Genomic DNA, 21,799 nt, shown 5'->3' with positions numbered 1-21,799 from the left:
TTAGATGATGAGCCTTTAATCCCCTTAGATAATGTGATTAGTTTTTTAGACGAAGCAGGATTATTAAATACACTTTAATTATGACAGGCTGTGCTACTGTTACCGTAATAGAAAAACCTAACTAATGCGACCTGCAGCACGGCCTCTCCAGGAGGCCTTTGCTGCGGTAGGTATCCTTACATGAGGCACTGGCCTCCCGGCCCTTGCTTATAAGGACACGGGCAGAGCAGTAGTGCAACAAGAACGCCGTCACTTTATTCCTTGATAACCTCGTGCACCATTCATACACATTGGCCAGCCCATGCATCACGCCCATAATTTTAGAGTATACATAAATTTTACGCGCTCAGGCAGCGAGTTATCTTAGGCATCTCTAAAGCCAAGCTACACCACTCATTAATCCCATCTATCATCGCCCAGCACACATTCATAGTCAGGGCCATAGTGCTGTTTATTTTAGGTTCTTCTCCCTTTCCCCACCATGTGTCTGGCGCAGCATAGCCTTAGTCGCTCTTGCGCCATAAAACCCAACTCAACAACAACAACAACAACAACAGAGCAAAGCTTGTTTGGAGCTGTTAACTGCTGGCGCAATACTGGCGCGGAAGTCCGCTTTACGCTATTCGCAACTTTCGTAGGTGGTGGCCGCGCTACGCGGTTTATTTGCCAACCAGCGACACGACGTCTGGCCTCTGCTGAACAATCGACTGCTGAGCTTTGTAGCCATAACGATTATAGACGCGCTGCAACCAAAAAAAAAAAAAAAGTCTTCTTCGCCGTCACCGTGTTGTTGCGCGTAAAGTCCAAGTGCGATAAGATGCTATAGTCCCCCCCCCTCCCCAGCGCTGTATGCTGTGGCACTGAATGATAGCGTGCGAGAACTCGCTGTTATTTGAGGTGCATGCGTTTTATCTGCACTTCGTGGACCAGTCCACGATAGTGCTCTACTCCGGCGTTCGTTTCACGAGTTCAACGTGGCGGCATTGGCACCGCGGGGCCAATGCTTTTTTCGTTTCGAAAAAGTGCAGACAGTCAGCACGCCTGACGAGAACCGCGCAATGACTTACCTGAAGATTGCACAACTGAAAGTTACCGACCAATCCTGCGCAGTGGCTGTGTATGCCCCAGCACACAGCCCGTCGTGCAAAACTAGTTCACGAATCCCGTGCACCTCCCACGTGGGAGCGGCCCGCGGCGTTGCTCTAAGAGTAGCGTTTCTCAGGGCCCAAATAAAGTTCTCTGTCTGTCTTTCTGTCTGTCTGTAGAAGGGCGTAATATGTGGGCTGAATCAGAAAACTATCATCATCATCCACCGGCACGCGTTCTCTTCGTCCTCTTCATGTTCAGATACGCTGCTAGAACACGTACGTGCGCCTATTTGTAAGGCGGGGAATGCAGTAACTCTGATGGGCTAGAGAACGAGTACAGAAAAGAAAAAAAATAGAGAGAAAAAAAAGAGAAGAAACAGAGAAAAAATATAAGGCGAGAGAACGAATACTAAGAGAGAGAGAGAGAGAGAGAGTGAATGAAAGAGATAGAGGGAAAGGAAGGGAAAAAGAAAGAAAAAGATAAACAGAGAAAGAAATAGAGAAAGAGAAAGAGAAAAGAAGAAAGGGAGCAAAGATAGAAGACGAACGAGAGAAGTACAGCGAAAGAGATATAGAGCGAAAGAGAAGGTGAGAACCAGAAAGAAGGAAAAAAAAAAAAGACAGAAAAAGATAGAAAGACAGAAAAAATAGACAGAGAAAGAGATACAAAGAAACAGACACCAAAAGATACAAAAAAGAGACAAGCATAGCCATGTCTAGTATAGTATAGCTAGGGTTGGAAAGGGAAGGGAGGGAGAGAAGGCGGGAAATGAGGAGGTGAGGGGTAAAGTATAGCACAGTCTTTTATACTATATTGGCCTCGAGGCCCACCACTGGAAACGCCGGCGCCACCGTCGGCGTGACGTACTTGGCAGGATCACGTGGTCTCCGCGGCCGCGTCGGCTGCTTGTGGCGCACTGCCGCGTGCTTTGAAAACGAGTTTCAAGTCCCACATGCGCTGCGGTCTGTTCAAATTCGGAAGTTTTCTCTCATTTTCTACGCAATTGAAACCATTGTAATAGAGTGGCTGCCTCCGAAGGCGACGAACATGGGGCTCTACCGCTCGGTGCCTCAGCGCCGCGCTTACGCAAAGGAACCCAGTGTCAGCCTGCACTGGTAACCGCGGGACAAGAAACAGCGTGTAGCATGGGTTGTAAAGCTAAGAACCGGCAAGTAGCCATCCGCTACGAGTCTTGTGTGCAGCAAGCACTTCCGCGACGAAGACTTTTGTTACTGCGTCGGGCCTGCGATGTTCAGTGAGTAGCAGACAGCGCGCACTGAGACGATGGCTCGCGCGCGCTTCCCGCCGGCAAATGATGCTTATCTGCCACAGGATGGTAAAATCGATACATTTTACCACGTGCGATGCCATCTCAGAACTCTCCAATGCGACCTCTTGATCGTCGGCCCCGTGCTCAGCGTCCACAAAATCGGCTGCAGATGCGCAAGTCATTGTTTAGATACGTTGAATTAAAAAACGCACAGGGTCCCTTATGCATTCGTTAAAGATGACTAGAAGGCGAAAGCCATCTTCTTCTTGTCAGTCGATGTACTGATTCTCCCGCGTTACTGTATTTTCTTTCTTTTCCTAGGCGTCGCATGCTACTACATGCTCGGTCTCATTTGGTTCTCCTTCCACCAGCAATCTCGAAGTGGTGAAGCTTTGGTCTATGAATTTGTTGATCACAGAGAGTGGCAAGTTCACTGGAATGCAAATGGAACGATAATAAGGAGCATTAAAACGGCGTCGCATTTGCTCACGTTTTGTGTGAGCACCAAACGAAACGAATGTGCTGAATAAAGAAACAGAAGCAGCGGCATATGCCCGCTGAGAAGACCGATCAATACGCAGTGCGAGACAACTTGTCAAATGACATTGAAACGTACCCGAATTTAGACCGAAAAAGAAAAAAAAAACACTGAATCGTCGGGACGGCAGATCACAAAGTTGTCATGCGCACCGAAGCCGTAGTTGTAAGGAAATTGTTTTTGAACTGCTCTGATAGCGTCCGCGCAACAGTAGTTGTTTGTTTACTAACAAATTCTCATGTTTTGCGGCCTAAAGTTCACAGCGCGGTGCCAAAACGCGCTCGTAGCAAAAGCGAAACCATCAGTAAGAACATACATGCAGACGCTCATACATGTAGAGGCACCGTCAGTCGTCGCAAACCCGTGCGATCGCTGCCTTGAGGCTTCTTTCTGTTATGCTCCGTTTGGTTATACAGGCAGTCTACTCTAACGAGATATTTCCCATAGTTTGCACTCAGCGAGTGACTACCTTTCACGCAAGAAGCCGGTTCAGGGGTCTCCAACGCGGTGACAGCGTGAAACGGGTGCTCGGTTTTCTACGAAGAGACAGCGACTGTAGACTATCTTGTGCTTTCGGCTCGTCGAAAATGATTATCTTGACAGTAAAGAACACAGTTCATTTCGAAAGTACTTACAGAAATGCCCTGGAGGGCTTCCGCGAGGTGTTTTTGTAGAGCGCCGACAGCAAAACCTATGGGGAGCGCGCCGGCGGCATCCTGCCTAGCACGCAATCGAGGCGCGTCCGATAGAGGGCGACTCCGTAACTCCTCGAGGCCAATACTGTATACATAACTCGCACGCGCGTCACTTCCGGCGGCTTCCGGTACCACGTCCGCCATTGCCCGGTACTAACAAATATGGTTGCCGTGCAGACGGCTGCTTACGCGCCTCTCAGTGTTCCTTGTTTCATTCGCAATGATCCCTATGTGCGCAACATTTTGTAGCGGAACACGAAGCAAGTGTGCTAGGAGGCCGGCAATGAACCGAACGTAGAATTGAACAGTTTTCTTAGAGTAGAAACTCGGCAGTGTGAAAGAGCGAGTGTTCTCCCCGAAGAGCACAGGAGTCTCCTCCTTCAAAGAATTACCAGAAAAAAAACTTTCTAGAAAAGAATGTGGAAAACGCCCGTTTCTGCGGTCGCCACGTCATCATGGTTAAGGAAAGGCACAGCGGCATGCATTTACAAACAGATATCGGCACGCCACATGCCTTTTATTGCGATGCGCGCACGTAGTAGATCTCGTCCGCTGTTGGGTAATAATAATAATATCTCGGGTTTAACGTCCCAAAACCACGATATGATTATGAGAGACGCCGTAGTGGAGAGCTCCGGAAATTTCGACCACCTGGGGTTCTTTAACGTGCACCTAAATCTAAGTACACGGGCCTCAAACATTCTCGCCTCCATCGAAAATGCAGCCGCCGCGGCCGGGATTCGATCCCGCGACCTTCGGGTCAGCAGTCGAGCGCCATAACCACTAGACCACCGTGGCGGGGCCCGCTGTTTGGGTAGGCGGCTCGCTCTCTTCTCATGCTGCACGTGTTATGAACGCCTCGAGTTCTTGATTGGTGTTGACATACGCTTCTCGCATTCTCCGCTGAGCGCCAAACAAATCTCGACTGCATTTACGTAACGCTGCTCGATCTTTATGCTTCTCCTTTGCCTGCGCAATTCGTCGCCCACTCGTCATTGATCACTTCGTGGTGATGCGCGGATTTTTAAAATTTGAATTCCGTGTGCACAGGTACAAGCTGGGCAACTATCACCGGCCGTCGACTCCCGAAAAGGACGAAGACGATGACGAGGAAATGTCGTCGAGGAGGAGGAGAGAGGAAGAGGGGCAACTGCCTCCGCTAGCGCACCAAGCCCGCGGAGGCGCCGAGAGTCGGTGGCGGCGGCGGCGGCCAAGCGGCCTCCGTGAACACGGCCCGCCCGCAAGCAGGATGGGACACGACCGGGGGCCAAAGCTCGTCGCGTGCAACAGGGTGAGCGGAACGACGCACGCGCCCCGAGTTTTCATTGTTTGAATTAACCGAAGGGAAGAAGTGTGCGCGAAAGGGGTGCATGACCGCGATAGTCGAGCTACGGCTTTATTATATGGATGACACTTCGGCTTAACCGGGTTTGAAAGGGGGGAGGGGGTGTTTTGCTCTGAGTGAGTATTAAACAGTGCTTCAGGCTGCAGACAGTGAAAGCCAGATAAGAAATTTATATGAATAGCAGGCCAAGCTTATTTAGAGGTGACAGTCTGACAGGTATTAAGTACGGGAAGGAGGAGTGAAGAAATATATATTAAAAAAAAAAACAAGAACAAACGTAGTTGGAAATGTCAGTGACATCAAGGAACGACAGTCGATAGGCAATGTCCTCGGAGCTGTGGTCTCATAATCCAGAGAGAGAGAGAGAGAGAGAGAGGAGCATATGATCTTGATAAGGTGGTTGTGTGTGTTAATCACATAAGCCAACGTTGAGTTAGGAAAATAAGATTAATATTCGTAAACGTCGTACTTGACTACCTTGTGAAGGGCACTTGAACTGTCATGCGGCCGAAGCGAGGACGAAAAAGAATGGCATTGCCGACGTACACGTGCCGTATATGCCTTCACGCAATACAAGCTGCGGCATTTTAATTCAGACACTTTGAATGGGGAGCAAACGAGGGTTTCTTGAAGCACTCTTTGGGTCCACCTAGAAAGCATCACTACTGTACGGCTATATTGAGCAGAAAAAAAAACAAAATAAAAAAGAGGCAAAGATACAGGTGACGTAAATAGTACATAAAGAACTGTCACATAGGATTGTAATCATGACGAATATAAACCTGAAGTCTAATTTATAGGAAAAAAAAAAAAAAACTCCATTAGGATGCCGTTTGCGTTCCTTGTACCTGTAAAATGAAGATAGGCGCTTGAGCTATATAACACCAGAACTTGCTAATGTTCGCTAGAACTGAAGAAGTAGCCAAGAACAGGGTGCCAGGATTGGCTACATTGCGCCAATTGACTGCTTTTTAAAAAGGCTGCTGGCGACCGAAAAAGTCGCGGCTACTTTCTTGTTCCCTCTATTTGAGCCAAGTTATCAATATGCGTGTGACGTCATAGCCACTGGCGTTCCAGTATGTGGTGCCAAAACATGTCAGTCCAAGCGTGTTTTCCAGCTCGCAAAATTGTATCTGGCAATTTGATGACGCAGACAATGAAATTTAGTTCAAAGGATGACTCAGTGGCCGACCTGTCAACGGCTGGGGATCATAACATAAACGTAAAAACTACACTCTTATAACCTGCCAGTCAAGCAGCCCTCCGCGCACAGAAACAGCAGAAATGTATTTGGATATGTGGCTGGCAGTGAGGGAAAATCGTTGCATGCCGCCTCATATTGCACATCGCGTATTGCTGAACGAGAGTCCAAACCTCGAATGGAAGTGAACAGGAATTGAAAGCGCCGTGCGTCCAGAGCCGCTCTACCCTCGTCGACATTAGAAATCGAATATCTGACGAACTGCTCTGGAATATTAACTGCTCGGAATTCGTCATCACGCAAGAAATGACTGCGAAAGTGACTACAATTTATGCTTGATTCCCAGCCACTGCGATTTTTCAGCGCACTCATTCCGTATACTCATTTTTCTTGTCGTTGCTTCTAGTCCTCTAAGAAGAGTCATGCAAGACGATCGGAGAGAGTGCCCTTTTGCAACAGCGCAAAGGCTTGGTTATCCAGTACGAAATTATTGCTAAGCCAGCAATTTATGTTTGAATCTCAGCAATTCTGATTTTGAAGCGTTCATGCTGTAAATTTTACATTTTCGCCGGAAGGCTTTCGCAATTAGTCATTTAAATAAGAAACGTCGCAGTTGTATTCATACACGCGTGGCTACTTTTGGTAGCTTTTATTGCGCTTAGCTCAAGTTGGCAACTTTCTGGCTACATTTTCCGATTTTCTGGCTATTTGTTTGCCTTTTTCGACCTGGCAACCCTACCCAAGAAGTAGCCAAGTAGCCAAGACGTTTTTGTTCTGCCGCCACCAGCCTAAAAAAGTAGCCAAACCTGGCAACCCTGCCTGTGACGTCTTACCGTAGTTGCCCTCCTTACTCTCTTCCGCGTCGAGACTTAAGCGAGCTTTATGCAGCACAAGTATCATTAAAGAACAGTGTTCTCGTGAACACCAATCATATAATTTCAACTTTAAAGGGACTGGCTACCGTCCCTTCATCGCTTTTCTGTTTTGTACTGCAATAGAAAGCGTACCGTCTGAAATGTCCAGCCTTGCAGCGGTTTCTCCGGAAAGTGAGCAGAATTTTTAAAACAGAATTTTTTCGATATGCGTTCGGCGGTTTCGGTCTTCTTCCTTTGGCGTGGAACATGACCCCAACACTGGTTGGTGGACGCGATGACGATTGTAGTGCCGGTGAAAAATTAAAACCGAAAACACACGGGATTTCTGTAGGATTACTTTATTTTCGTTGAACACTATTGTAATAATGTACCAGTCGTTTTTCAGCGCGCTAGCGGTTAAATGAAGCCTTATTATACGATTGCAGAACGCTGTTTTGCTGTAATCGCAGTCTATGCGTTTATTTTAGCACTGCTGCCGCAATCCAAGCCAAGTTGATTAATCAAAGAGACGATAAATGCACGCCTTCATAGCGCAGCACATGTGAGACATCCTAACAACATTACAGCGGCACAGTACGACCAGCGCGGTGGGCCGCATGGCATAGCGCATGAGTTGAAGCAGACGAATTGAAGACGGCGGTCGTAAGCAGCGCACCGGGCGCCGTTTTGGGTGCGTGAGAAAAAAAAATAAAGCAAAAAATTACTCTCTGACGCAACCGAAAGCTGCCTCAAGTGCGTAAAATACAATTTCAAGGTAGACATGTTTCTTTTCAAGCGAAATGAGTTTACCTGCGAGGATTTCTTGTCCTACTAGTAGACTGACCACATCGCTGTTGGGTGACGCTAGCGGTCATTCTTTCACGATTTTCAACATCCAATTAAAAATAGAATTCCTTTTTTATGGGGCAAAAGCCATGCTCGTTGCCGCCGATGTGACGAACGATCTTCTCATTTTCACCACAATCAGAAAAATTTTCCGAGTGGTAGACAGTCCCTTTAAACTATTCTCACGCCGTATGAATTTGTGATTCTTTCTTATTTTATTCCTAAAGTCAGGTAGTGAAAGGGACTACCAAGCTTAGAAAATGCAAAGAGGTATAGAATGCGTGCTGCCGGAGAAGAGTCTTTTTAGAGATAACGCCAACCTAGAAGATTAAAGGGGTTGCTCTTCTTTTTCCCCTGGCGAAACGAAAGCGCCGCCGTATTCTATTTGCCCCGCAGAAGAGGCTCCCGAGGCCCGTAATGCAGTGGTAATTGAGTAGGTTCTTTAAAGAAAAGGAATAGAGTGGATATCATTGTTGCGCAGAAAGATCAGGCCAGGGCGCATGTGGAAAGCGTTGCGGCGGTGACGAAACCCTGCGGCCTGAAAAGAGCTTAAGGCATGCGCCTTTTTTTTTTTGCGGGAAATAGGAAAGAGTAGGCGGAGAGGGCCTCAATTTCCGAAGAGAAGCTTTGCGTACTTAAAAATAAAAAAAAAGCGTAAGCAGCAGCAATATCGAGATACATACAGCGCACTCAGGGTCGTACTTCATGCTCGCACGTGTGCTCTCTAGAAGTTTACGTAGGGTACACAGTGAAAAGCTAAATGAGGAGGGATGGGGTAGAGGAAGGAGCGGGCAATCTTAGGTTGCCTAGCTCAAGTTTCAAGACTAGTTCGGGTCTTGCCGTTATCGCCACAGCGATCACAGAATGCACTCACGTTGGAACTTTCCGTCATCTCCCTTGGCAGTGTGTGTGTGTCGCCGCTTTCAGCGTCTTTTTCGGGAGCCCATACAACACAAAGGGAACGTCTTTGTGGGAGGAAAACGCGCGGTGCACCTTGGGAGTATTCAATGCTGGAGGGTTTCGTTATCGGTAAATGGAATTCTTCTTTTAAAAACACTTTACTTTCAACACGGTTACTTCGCATTGCCCCGTCTCGCTGAACAAGGTCGCTTGTGAAACCCGACGCAAGCAAGCGTGGACGATGCTGGACATTGAGGCACGCGTTTTCTTCTCTCCTCCCTCAAGCTTTCGGTGACCCGAGGGCACTCTGAATGCCAACAGTCGCGCACGCGTCGTTTCTCCTCGTACTTTTGCTTGATTTTTTTTATTTATTTTGTACTTTCTTTCGACCCGGAATGATGGAGCTCCGAACTATACAAGTGTAGTCTCCGAGGTGAGCGCCGACCGCTGCAGAAGTTCATACCCGGAGCGCGGGGATGTCAAGAAAATGCGTCTTCCCTGTTCCTCGTTCGGTTTCGCTTGGACGTACAAGGCTTTCTTTTTAACTGCGGCAACTAACTGTCATTCGCATTTCGCCCGAGTGTCAGCTCGCGGAAGCTGCGTACACATGCGTTTGACATTCGCCAGCTTTCCTGCGCGTCGTTTTACTCACAGCATTGGGCATTGCGTGCAGAGCGCCGTATACAGCGCGCTAGGCCACGTTTTGACTTTCATGACTGGGAAACTGACAGACGGTGTTTGCTTTGGAGCGAGGCGCTGTTCCTGTGATTGTAACGGTTCAGTCTCGCGGTGCTGATGTGTTCCTTCTTTCCTCCTCGTTCACAGTTGCCGTCTGCAGCGCGTGTCGGCATTGTAACTTGCTTTTTTTACATAGTGGCACGTGCACCCACTGTCACTCTCGTTTTTCTTCCAAGCATATCCGGCCGAGCACTTAAGTCCGGTTTTAAGAATATTCGTAAAAAAGTCTCCCAATAAATAGAGATCGACGGTTCTTGTTCAAGAGTTATATCGGATACATATGATATCGTAGCATAGCTTTACCTATGACAAGGGCCAATTAACTGTCAGGATAGTTAATGGAAACTGATTGAGTTCGTTTGAAGATTGTGAGCAGCTGGAAACCGTTGCGACACCTGGCGGAGGAGATCTCAACCACGCGCTTCTTTCTACGTGTCCTCCGAGATCCGCTTCGGTAGCGCGCGAAACAGAGTTAACCCAAGGTATACATTAGGGCATACGAACGCCGACGTGCGAGTGCCGCGATCAGAGACCTACGTCAAGGATTAAAGGGACGCTAAAGGGAAACAATGAATCGGTTTAGATCGATAAATTGTGCCCTGAGAACTCAAATGTCGTTAATTTCGCCATCGTGGATTTATTCATAGAGGAGAAAATCAAGTTCAAAGTTTGATTTTTAAATTTCGCGCCGAAATCTCCCCGCGTGACGTCATGGATTTCATAGTGTATTTATCGTATTTTGGCGCTGTTGGCTCAACAAAATTACCCCAAACTTGGTATGTTAAGTCTATGGCCCCTTTAGAGGACAATGTACTTCATTTTTACCGATTAGGAACTACGTAGTCCCTAGTAGGCGCCATCAAAACATGTGACGTCACGGCAAATGGTGCGGAAACTTCAAGGTGGCGTCGCCACCGACATTTTGTTTTTGCGCGTTTTCCTCGCTTGCTAAGCGTCTTCTCGCAGCGAGCGTGGTGTTTTTGGTATCCTGAAAGAGTACTTTACTAATATGAAATAAAATGGTTTGGTCTTTAGTGTCTCTAAAGGTCACCTCCAGAAATAAAAAAAAAAGTATATCTGCGAGATATTTCTTTCTTGCAATTCAGGTATTGCAGTTGACGCTCTCTGACACGGTCGCTCGTCTATTCGAAATGACAAAGGTATACCATAATACATAATAATGAGCACTGACAGACAATAATGCGAAGGAAAGTGTGGGGGATGTTATCAGTAGTAAATGTAAGGTAAATGTGAAGAAAGAAAAGTGGACGAGAAGATAACTTGCCGCGGGCGGGGACCGAACCTGCGACCTTGGAATAACGCGTCCGATGCTCTAACAACTGAGCTACCGCGGCGGCCATCCCCCAGTCCACTTTCTAGGGTACATATGTACATTTAAACGTGGGAGCGTCAGTCAGCGCCGCCAGTAGCCATGACGGCGAGTGTAGAACACTCTTTTTCTGCCTGTTGGCGTCACGTAGCACGTGAACTTATTACGAGCAGGCAGCTGACCAATAATCCCTCGCATACTACCTGAAGGCATCAAGTCTGCCAGAACGAGACCCTCGCTATGAATGAAGGAAAGATTACTTTTAAGATTACTTTTAAGATTCCTTTTAAGATTACTTTAATTCACTCATAGTAACGTGCTCTAGATTCATTGTGATGTCGTAATGGGTGAAAGCTTAAAGTTCATTAGGCTTAAACAGGGGTCGGCCGGCCACTTAGTTGGCGCACCCACTTGAATTTGTTGATGCTGGAGACGATCACACACCGAACAAGCACTGAACCATGAACTTGAAAAAGGAGACTCTGCACAGGTGCCGTTCAGCTACCGTTTGTCGTTTTGCCGCGTTATTCCGTAAGAGCAGATTCATCGCTGCGGGTTTTGCCGTATTAAAGTAGCGCGCCTTCTCTACTCGTTCGCCACCGTTCATCTCGACCTTGTCGGCCTTTCTCTGTTCACATTAACGTACCCGGACATAAATGACGCTTTCTTTTTTTCCTGACAATAACGACGACGCGGAAAATCGTTACCAACGCACCGCTAACAGCTTAGGTGTTAGCGGCGCGTTGCTTCACTCCTGGCTCATTCAGTTTCACTTGATTGACACTTGGGTCACTTGATTCACTCTTGGTTCACGCTTAAATTACTTGATTCATTGTTGATTCAAGTTTAATTCACTTGCTTCACTCTTACTTCACTTGATTCACATTCATGTACGTTGATTCACTTGAAATACACCTTTAATTCGCTCTAATTCGTGCTCCTAATAATTTGTCATAATTATATCTGCATTTAATAACATCACGAGACTTGCTACCATTATTATTCGCGACGCTGCCGGACGCCGGATTTTTCGACCGATGACCCAAATGAGGCTTTCGGCTTGAAAATAAGAAATAACATTTGCAGCTGGAAAGTACGCAGGGCGCGATGAGCGTGATCCCGCCGCGAAACGCGCCCCATCTTCAGGTGTACGGGCGAAATTATGGGACGCTTCGGCAGCGGACAAAGTTTAACACTGTAGCGCTCACTGTGTCACGTTAGCTACGTTGAATACGGTGCCTCAAGATACCGATTAAAGCGTGTAAAACACCACGAAAGCTTACTGTTGCATTCTTCATATACGGAAATAAAAGTTGCTGGGGTATAGGTGTTCCAACAATGCTAATACTAATTAAATCATTTCTCTGCTAATTATGTTACAGCTCAAGTAACATCCCCCTCCCCCCCTTTTTTCTTTCTTTCCACAAACGTACTCCCCATGGCTGGAAAACAAGTGAACATATTTTTATGATTGTTATTCAGACAGAACTGTATGTGGGCATTAAAGGGTTAACTTAGATTACAACGGGTTCACGTGTGCCCCGAGGCATAACCTAGAGTTACGTGTTGTCCTTGTTTTTAATTTCACGGTGAGAGGCTCTATGTCTTGCGTTCGTGATGCGCCATTTCTGTCTCTTCAGAGCGCGCGCATCGCGCGGGATTTGCACGCCTTAACGCCGCCTATGGAATGGCAAGACTTCGCGCTACATGGTTGGACGTCCTAACGCGACTCGATCCGTCGTTAACTGCTTTTATCGGTCCAGGAGATTAAGTTCTGACGCGCGAGGGCGCCCCTTATGTGACTTTCAGGTACTCCTTATATTATTCGCCTTCATTGTTCTCGCCAAACTGGCGCCGCGGATTTGCGCTCGCGTTTCCCTCTGATTGGAATAAATTTGAATAAAGCGCTGGCTCATCATGCTGTCCTATTCCGAAGCTGGCTCGTAGACTTTTCCTGCTCTTGTCGCGGGGATTACTCCGTGAACTGCGCGCGCTAATGGTAATGGCTGCAGCTCGCCGGGAGCACGTTCGGCCCCAGTCGTTGTAAGTTATTTAATGACTGACCCTATTGGTAGCTGTCGAACGGCCTATTTCGAAATACGCGCATTTTCGCTGAATAGCCAGCGCCGTTTGTTCCGGCACGTGCCGGGATTAAGCGATTTTGCAGGTACGACCGACGCGGACAGCCTTTTAGCGCTGGCATAGGTTAGTCGTGATCTCCCCTGCGGGGTGACATCCTTTCGCGCGTGTGTGTGCGTGCGTGCGTGTGTGTGTGTGTTTGTGTGTGTGTGTGTGTGTGTGTGTGTGTTTGTGTGTGTAAATGTGTGCGTGCGCGCGCGTGTGTGTGGGCGCGTGCGTGACGCATGAAATTTCCGCCCACAGCTGTCGGTTTTGCCTCGGCTATGTCTGTGACAGCCGCACTATGACGTATGTGCAAGGTGACGGATATAAACAACTCAAAAATAGGACGGTATAATACGAAAGTAAAACTGGTCCTTTCATAAGCAGTTGAATGTTTACTGTAAGTTGATATAAGAGAGCTTGCTCAATGTCTATTGATGTTTGGCAGCTCTAGCACCGTTTAACGAGGATGCGCCCATGTTGACGCTTGATGGCACTTCTCCATCCCGACGACTAACGTCCATGATCAACGATCAGACAAACCTTTGTGGCAGCTGTAGCAGTTAACGGTGAGGGCGTAATTAGAGAAAGCGGTCTGACAACCAGAAGAGCGTCGGCTAAGGTCGCCATCCCGCGGCATGTTAAAGAGAACAGAACACCACGGCCGGACGCAACGCGCGTCGTGTTTAGCCCGGCCGAAATTTTTCTCGGGGCGAGCGTAAGCGGGGAACGCGGTATTACAGAGGCAGGCGCGCGTCGCAGAGCTTCAGAATGGCTGTCAGTTGGGCTTGTTGGTTCATGATCTTGAGGGTTGAATCGCGCAAACGAGACAGGGACTAAAAGAAGAGACGACAACACACAGAGCTATTTTTAATATGGACGGATGCTATGAGCGAGGCCGAGGCTTGGGCTAACGTCGCCACCTCGTGGTGTGTTAAGGCATTGACGAAATTGCACTTCCCCTATTGGAAACGCGCCGAATGGGAGGGACGCGTAGTGACGACGCGTTCCAGGAGCTAGTCGCGGAGGCCACGGTCATGATGCATTACTTCACTTTACCGCTCCCAGACGGCGAAACCACTCCGCCGACCAAGAGCACTGTGAGAGGAAAGTGTGAGATATAAAAGGCGCGTTTGTAAAGTCTCCAGAGTGTGTGACGGTGGCGTAGTGGATAGCCCGGCATCTGTTGTCGCGGGCCGAAGGGTCTTGGGTTCGACTCCCATTGATGCAACTTTTTTCTTTAAGTTTTTATTTGCCATCCAATCGTGTGCATTTTTTCGACGTCATTTCCGCGACGGAAATACGTCACTGAAATCTTGGTGGACCCCGGCATAAAACACTTCCGTGTTAAAAAAAAAAAAAACATGTTTTAAAGAGGGGACATTTGGCGTTGTGACTCGGCGCTTGTTGCCTTCATTTATTTTTTTTTTTGGCGTCTTCGTGCGCTCTCTTTATCCGTCGTTATGCGACTCACCCAAATTGTCACTTTCAAGCTGTATGTTTAGCTCCCTTTTATCTGGCTAGGAGTGATGTTTATTCAATTGAAGGGGTTTTTATACGATTACAATTTCGGATAACTTCACCCACTTGCTTGTATGTATGTATGTATGTATGTATGTATGTATGTATGTATGTATGTATGTATGTATGTATGTATGTATGTATGTATGTATGTATGTATGTATGTATGTATGTATGTATGTATGTATGTATGTATGTATGTATGTATGTATGTATGTATGTATGTATGTATGTATGTATGTATGTATGTATGTATGTATGTATGTATGTATGTATGTATGTATGTATGTATGTATCGACCTGCGAAAAACGCCGTAAGAGTAACTGGTGAAGTAGTTTTCGTGAGTGAGCAAATCGAGCAACTCTGTGTGGGAGATCTCACAAGCTTATTTTAATTTTTGCACAGAGATTACTCATCACTGGGGAATGGACGAGTAACCGAGTATCATCAGGTGCATTGAAGAGCGACATTAATTGACATTAAGAAAAAAAAAAGTCACACGGCCTCTTACGCATTTGCCTTAGACGACTCGAAGACGAAAGCCATCTTTTTCTTGTCAATTGAAACTCCTCACACTTCATTTGCATTGCGTAGGAATTCATGGTTTCGCTGAGCGTAGGAATTGTTTGGACAGACATGCAGGGAGAGAAATACGACGCTGCCCAAAATAGATTTGTTCTCTTCTGTTCTTGCTGCATTTTCGATGGAGGCGAAAATGTTTGAGGCCCGTGTACTTAGATTTAGGTGCACGTTAAAGAACCCCAGGTGGTCGAAATTTCCGGAGCCCTCCACTACGGCGTCTCTCATAATCATATCGTGGTTTTGGGACGTTAAACCCCAGATATTATATATATCTCTTCTGTTCTTTTTTTGTGAACCCATCCACCGCTGCTCCTTCGCTCCCTGTTTATAATTCCACATTTATGCTTGTCGTAAGTACCGGCTCCCCTTTGCCTGTTGAGCTTGTTGAGCAGTTCGCCCATTTTTGTTCGCCCTCCTTGAGGATTTCTTCGAAAAAAAAAGGAATCTGTACACTACGCGCGCCCATGGTTGTGTTTGATAGTACATGAAGAGCCCTTGTCCATCGAGACTTTTAAGGAAGTCCTTTTATTTCTGTTGCTTTCCGGCCGAACGCCAAGGAAGAAAAAAACAAACAAACTTAGCTGGCTATAGAGACGGGAGAACCAAACGCTCGAAGCCTCCTTACCGTCCACTATATATTGCTTCAGATTTATCGGCCGGACCGTAGAAATTTTCTGGAGGTTAATTTAGTGTGGGTGTCCACGTGGGTCCGCATCTCTCGCGAGCAGTAAGTACTTATTTTCCTTTTTTTTTTTGACGCACGTCTCGCTTTTAGAGTGCCTAAGCTGCTGTCCCTAATGAAAGCGCATAGGGCTACGACGAGCTGGAATGTCCTTTATACTTTCCTCAAGTGGCAGCTCAGTTCCAAATTTAGCTCTCTTTTTTTTCATCTGCCTGGGGTCTTCCAGCGGATTCGCTTTTATTAAGATGGGCACGCGAAGCTGGGCTGCGTATTCATTATAGGCACCTCGGTTCCTGACTCTCACTTAAGCTTTGAGAGCTCAATCATCTTCGTATCGTTTTAAGTGCCCCATGAACACTCTGGACTCATCGCGGCGGCACAGTATACAGCCATGCCTTTTTGTTGATAGCGTGCTATGGCGATGCTCTGTCGGGCTATATATATATATATATATATATATATATATATATATATATATATATATATATATATATATATATATATATATATATATATATATATATATATAGGGCAATGCGTGCTCAAGGTGGCGGAAGGGTTAAGGAAGGGCAATCGGCAACCACCCGTCTTTTTAGCACGAAGCCACAAGTATAGGGATTTCTCAGAAAGAAACCTTCTTAGTTGGCGAAAAATTCGTCCTGGTCCGGAAGTCGAACCCGGGACCAACGCCTTTCCGTGGCGGTCTCTCTACCAATTGAGCTAACTAGGAAGCTAGCGACCGTCCCGTGTGGTCGTGTTTTTTCTCTTCCAGACGACAAACGTGGAAGTTCAGCAGTGGTCCCGAGAAGGCAGAGTGAGAAGGAAGAAGGTGACAGCGATTTTGACGCCGACACGGATGTCGACGCAAACGATGAAGACTACGACACCGAGGAGGAGATTCAAAAGTAAGAGACGCACCTACGTCACTGGGGAACATCATCCACTTCCGGTCTGCAGTACACTTCCGGTTGTTTCATATTAATCCGTGCTATTAGCCTTAAGTAACATTTCGGTAGTCTTAATTACATTGTCCTTGATTACTATCCACTTGCCTCTTGTAACCTTCGGTTATCGAACGTAATCTTGGTTTTTACTTACATTCGCTTGAAATTACTTTTAATTTAGCGTATGTAATCATGATTAACTTACATTTACGTTCTTTACTCCTAATTCTGTTAAATCACTTTCGGTAACATTTTATTTTATTTCATATTTATTCTTAATTTCCTATACCCTACGTTTAGTAGCTCAAGTTTATTGGATTGATAACGTGTAATTACATTCATCTGTGCGCTTTGGTTTTATTGTGTTATTTCCGTTCACATCAGTTACTTTGATTTACATTTACCTTCCTGCGTCTGTCCTACATGTCGCATCTGTGCTTCTACCTCGGACCGGATTCACCGCGATCACACTCACGAGGCTTTTTCCGCTTTGGCACTTCTAATGCCCACGCATTAAAATACTTTGTTCTATCATTCTCTATCATCTAATCATAGTTACTGTCGGATGGTTATTATGATTACTGGGTGATTCCACGTAAGATCGAACAAACGATGGCTGGTCGACCTCTCAAATTTATTTCAAAATTTTATATATTATTGCCTCATGAGTGGACAGAAGAGATCCGCAATTTGTTTTGCCACCAAAAATTTTTTCGAAGCACAGGAAATCAATAATGACGAAGAGGTGGAGTGGAGCGCTCATCCGCTCTGCTGTTTTGGCCAACTTTCGTTATGAATTGCACAAAATATATTGAAGTTAGGTAGCTGAAATTTATTTACCTAAATATATGCATGTTTTTGCTTCTGCTCATGTATTTTTAGTTTTTATGTGTAGTGTATATGTTTTCATAAAAAACCTCAAAAATGGCCCGATTGGCAAAATTTTCTTTACTTTGAAGGTCTTTATCTCAAAAAAGAATTGTAGCAGAGCTACAAAAATTCCGCATTAAGTTCTTCGCATGCTTATCTACCAAACTGCCGAATCTTGTATTTATATAACTTTTCAGTAAAGAGATATGATCGGGCTAAGTTCAAGAAAACACCGAACAATGGAAACTTCTGACGACAATTAAAAAAAAAAAAACCATTTTTTAAATTTCTTAAACTTTGTCCACTTATTCTCCTCCACATCAGCTTTCACAATCATTAAAAACATGTTGCATAATGTCGTTTCGCTAATAGTTACGGCCCCTCCAATGAGACCGTTAGGCAAGGATGGGCAATGCCGACTTCTTGCCCAGCAAGTGTATAAAATGCAGGCAGGATTGAACTTCTTTTTATTAAAAGGCCAGAAGGTACCTACAAAGGTGTCGCAGGCACTGAAGACGTTAATTTTGAAAATATTTGGTCACTGCAGCGGCCACGAGCGCGGGGCTACCGATCAGGCGCGCGCGCTCCCGAGATGCTCGTTGTAAGAGACGGCGCAGTGAGAGCTCGTTTTCGCGTCCTCAGACCGACTGAGTTCGAAACAGCAACACCTCTCGGGTGACTTGAACGCACGTGCACCGGTAGTCGCAGTGATCTGGTTAATTGCGTCGATTTCTTTTTCAAGGGGCATAAGAATGTCATCGTTATACTGTGCGTTCCGTGAAGATCTTTCATTGCAGTGGCAGCAAAAGCACGCGTAGCACAAGTAGTCCGTCTCACTGACAGTCACTGATCTTTCGGACGTTAAACGTTCCTTCAAAGCATTTATATCCAGGTCGGTAACTCTGCGAAATTTTGGCTTCTTTGCAATAATTAAAGGAGTACTGACACGAATTTGAGAAATCGCAAAAGGGACATTTTTTTTTTGCTTCGTCGGTATGCAGTGTCCACGCTGCTGTCCACACACTGGAGTCGGAGATCACGTATAAAATATTTTAATTTGACTTTGAAGTTTTCGTCGCTGAGCATTTGCAAGCCAGCCACACTGCAAGGACATTATCCCGACGAGTCAAGACAGTTCCTCCGAGTTCGCGAGTTCTGCGTCCTGCATGCAGCCTAAATCGTAGAAATCACTGTCAGGGTCCCTGGACGACAATTCACTCATCGTTGTCTATTGCACCACGAGCAGATGACGGATTTCCCGTTAGTACGTCGCGAGTTTCTGTATCTCTGTGACGTCGCACTGCTATGAAAAGGCACTGAGAAGCCACCCCCTCGATATCGAAACCGAAAGTGTCTTTTTAAGGTGGCGCTAATTAAAATATATAGGATGCATTCCCAGGCACCACAATAGTCGTTTTAGGTTTCTCGACACCAGTATTTTTATTTAGAGGAACAATCCGATTTTTTTTTAAAATTCGTGTCAGTACTCCTTTAAGCTTCTTGTGCTTCGAAAGGTAGTCTCCACAATAGACTCATTCAGAGCTATACTTGCTCGTCATGAGACGCACAGGAGGAGTAGAGTAAGAGCAAAGCACAAGAACTATCCGCGCCGAATGATGTGTGAACAGCGCACCGAACGCGCGGCCAGTTCAGGCTGTCTGCTGCCGATATCTAATATAGGCAAGCGCATCCGGTTACCGATAGTTTTGCTTTTCTTTCCTTTGACAATCCATATTTTGCTTTGCCACTAAAGCGCCACGTTCATGCTTTCCTCTGATCGCAACTGGCGCAGCGCAGTTTCTGTGGCAGCAGCGTGCGTGAAGCGAGCGCTCAGCTCCCTTATAGAGTTTTCATCTTGCTTCCATCTCCGCCGTGTTATCAGCGCCTAGCTGAGATGCGAACAGAGGGTGGATAGAATAGCGAAGCTCCAGTGCACGTGCGTTCAAGTCACCCGATAGGTGTTGCTGTTTCGAACTCAGTCGGTCTGAGGACGCGAAAACGAGCTCTCACTGCGCCGTCTCTTACAACGAGCATCTCGGGAGCGAGCGCGCCTGATCGGTAGCCCAGCGCTCGTGGCCGCTGCAGTGACCAAATATTTTCAAAATTAACGTCTTCAGTGCCGGCGACACCTTTTTAGGTACCTGCTGGCCTTTTAATAAAAAGAAATTCAATCCTGCCTAAATTCTATACACTTGCTGGGCAAGAAGTCGGAATTGCCCATCCTTGCCTAACGGTCTCATTGGAGGGGCCGTAACTATTAGAGAAACGACATTATGCAACATGTTTTTAATGATTGTGAAAGCTGATGTGGAGGAGAATAAGTGGACAAAGTTTAAGAAATTTAAAAAATGGTTTTTTTTTAATTGTCGTCAGAAGTTTCCATTGTTCGGTGTTTTCTTGAACTTAGCCCGATCATATCTCTTTACTGAAAAGTTATATAAACACAAGATTCGGCAGTTTGGTAGATAAGCATGCGAAGAACTTAATGCGGAATTTTTGTCGCTCTGCTGCAATTCTTTTTTGAGATAAAGACCTTCAAAGTAAAGAAAATTTTGCCAATGGGCCATTTTTGAGGTTTTTTATAAAAACATATACACTACACATAAAAACTAAAAATACCTGAGCAGAAGCAAAAACATGCATATATTTAGGTAAATAAATTTCAGCTACCTAATTTCAATATATTTTGTGCAATTCATAACGAAAGTTGGCCAAAACAGCAGAGCGGAAGAGCGCTCCACTCCACCTCTTCGTCATTATTGATTTCCTGTGCTTCGAAAAAATTTTTGGCGGCAAAACAAATTGCGGATCTCTTCTGTCCACTCATCAGGCAATAATATATAAAATTTTGAAATAAATTTGAGAGGTCGACCAGCCATCGTTTGTTCGATCTTACGTGGAATCACCCTACTACAAACCACCTCTGGCAGTTATGGTAGGTGGCGTCGTTTGTCAGTTTTCAAGCCAGCTCGAAGTGGCCTCGTAGTCGGCGGTGTATCAGGGCGTGAAGCAATTACAAAGGTGAGCATAATTATGTTGTCCAAGGCACAGTTCGGCAGCCTCATTACTGCAATCTGGCCTGAACGGCAGTGTAATGAAACGTAGTGTAACACCTCCGTCTGTTGTCATAATTGGTACATAATGTCATTTCCCTGGTCGTTTATTTTCCATCTGAAGTTTAGCGTGGCTGGTTGAAAGGAAATAAGTGAAGGATTTTCGCAGTAAATGGTCTTGTATAAAAGATGTGTGTGCATGCAAGGAAGGAATGCGTAGCCGTCGTTGGTTCAACGATATGTAGACGGAACTAGGTCCGGAATCGCGTGTCCGTGTTGCCTAGGACGAGCAAGGTCAAATCCATTCTTCGTGAATTGTACATAAAGATTAAATGAATAAGAACTGATGCTACAATCTTCCACGCGTACACATTTTTTCCCCCCACTTTTGATTGAGTCGGAGGGCATATCGACAAGGACGCTCTTTCGCTTTCAAGGACAAGACTGCCGCTGTGTTTGCTATATTTACCCGTTCTCTCTCTTTCGGCGATGCTGCGCTTAGTGTCCTTCACTTCCGAGTCTTCCTGTTGAGCCCTTTGTTCCCGAGACTTATCTTTTACGCTATGCATATATATGGCTACGATGTTGGTAACGGGCCGTATGTGTTCTTTCTGGCCCTTTGCACATTTCTCTATAGGAAGGCGCTATCGCCAACTTTTCTTTGTTTTTGTTTTTCAGTCCGCGCTATCGGACCCTCGTTGGGTTATACATACAACAGCTTTGTATGCGTCTTTCTCGGTCCCCATCTTTTTCGTTGTTGTTCACGTACCTTGTTAGGTTGTCAGCACGCCTTGATTATGCATACACTGTACAATTGGTCGGCTTTCAAATCTGTGGGCACGCGAACGAGGTACCTCAGTTCTGATCCGATTGCTCTCTATAAGCCTAACCCGAAGCAGAGACCGGGACACGCTCCGTGTTTTTTCTTGGGTCCCGCGCAGAGTGATGCAGCGGCAGCAGAAGCAAGAGACGGAAGCATCGAAACACGTGGGCTCCGACGCCGATCCCCTTCGTCGGCGATGCATCGGGTTTGGATGACGCGTCGGCGATTCCTTGGACCTGCCCGATCTGCCGGCCTTCTTCACGGAAAGACGTTCCTGCTGTACGGTGATTTCCCGGCGGGACGAGAGGCGCGCGCTCACCAGGTACATCGTCGGCCCACGACGGGTGAGGCATCACTTCAACCCTGAGCGCTGGCGCGCGCGCGCGCGTTGGTTTC

At 46.3% G+C, this 21,799-nt stretch overlaps 1 long non-coding RNA gene across 1 annotated transcript; it reads left to right on the top strand.

The window, feature by feature from the left end:
- The first annotated feature begins 4,860 nt into the window (after positions 1–4,860).
- LOC125756505 (uncharacterized) lies at positions 4,861–21,590 on the top strand. Its single transcript, XR_007414556.1, has 3 exons — positions 4,861–4,883; positions 16,486–16,618; positions 21,522–21,590. It is a non-coding gene; the product is annotated as an uncharacterized LOC125756505 (long non-coding RNA).
- The last annotated feature ends 209 nt before the right edge of the window (positions 21,591–21,799 follow it).

The sequence above is a fragment of the Rhipicephalus sanguineus genome, unplaced genomic scaffold (assembly GCF_013339695.2).
Source record: "Rhipicephalus sanguineus isolate Rsan-2018 unplaced genomic scaffold, BIME_Rsan_1.4 Seq10857, whole genome shotgun sequence".
Taxonomy (NCBI): Eukaryota; Metazoa; Arthropoda; class Arachnida; order Ixodida; family Ixodidae; genus Rhipicephalus; species Rhipicephalus sanguineus.
The sequence above is the reverse complement of the archived record's forward strand: the minus strand, read 5'-3'. Positions and strand labels throughout refer to the sequence as shown.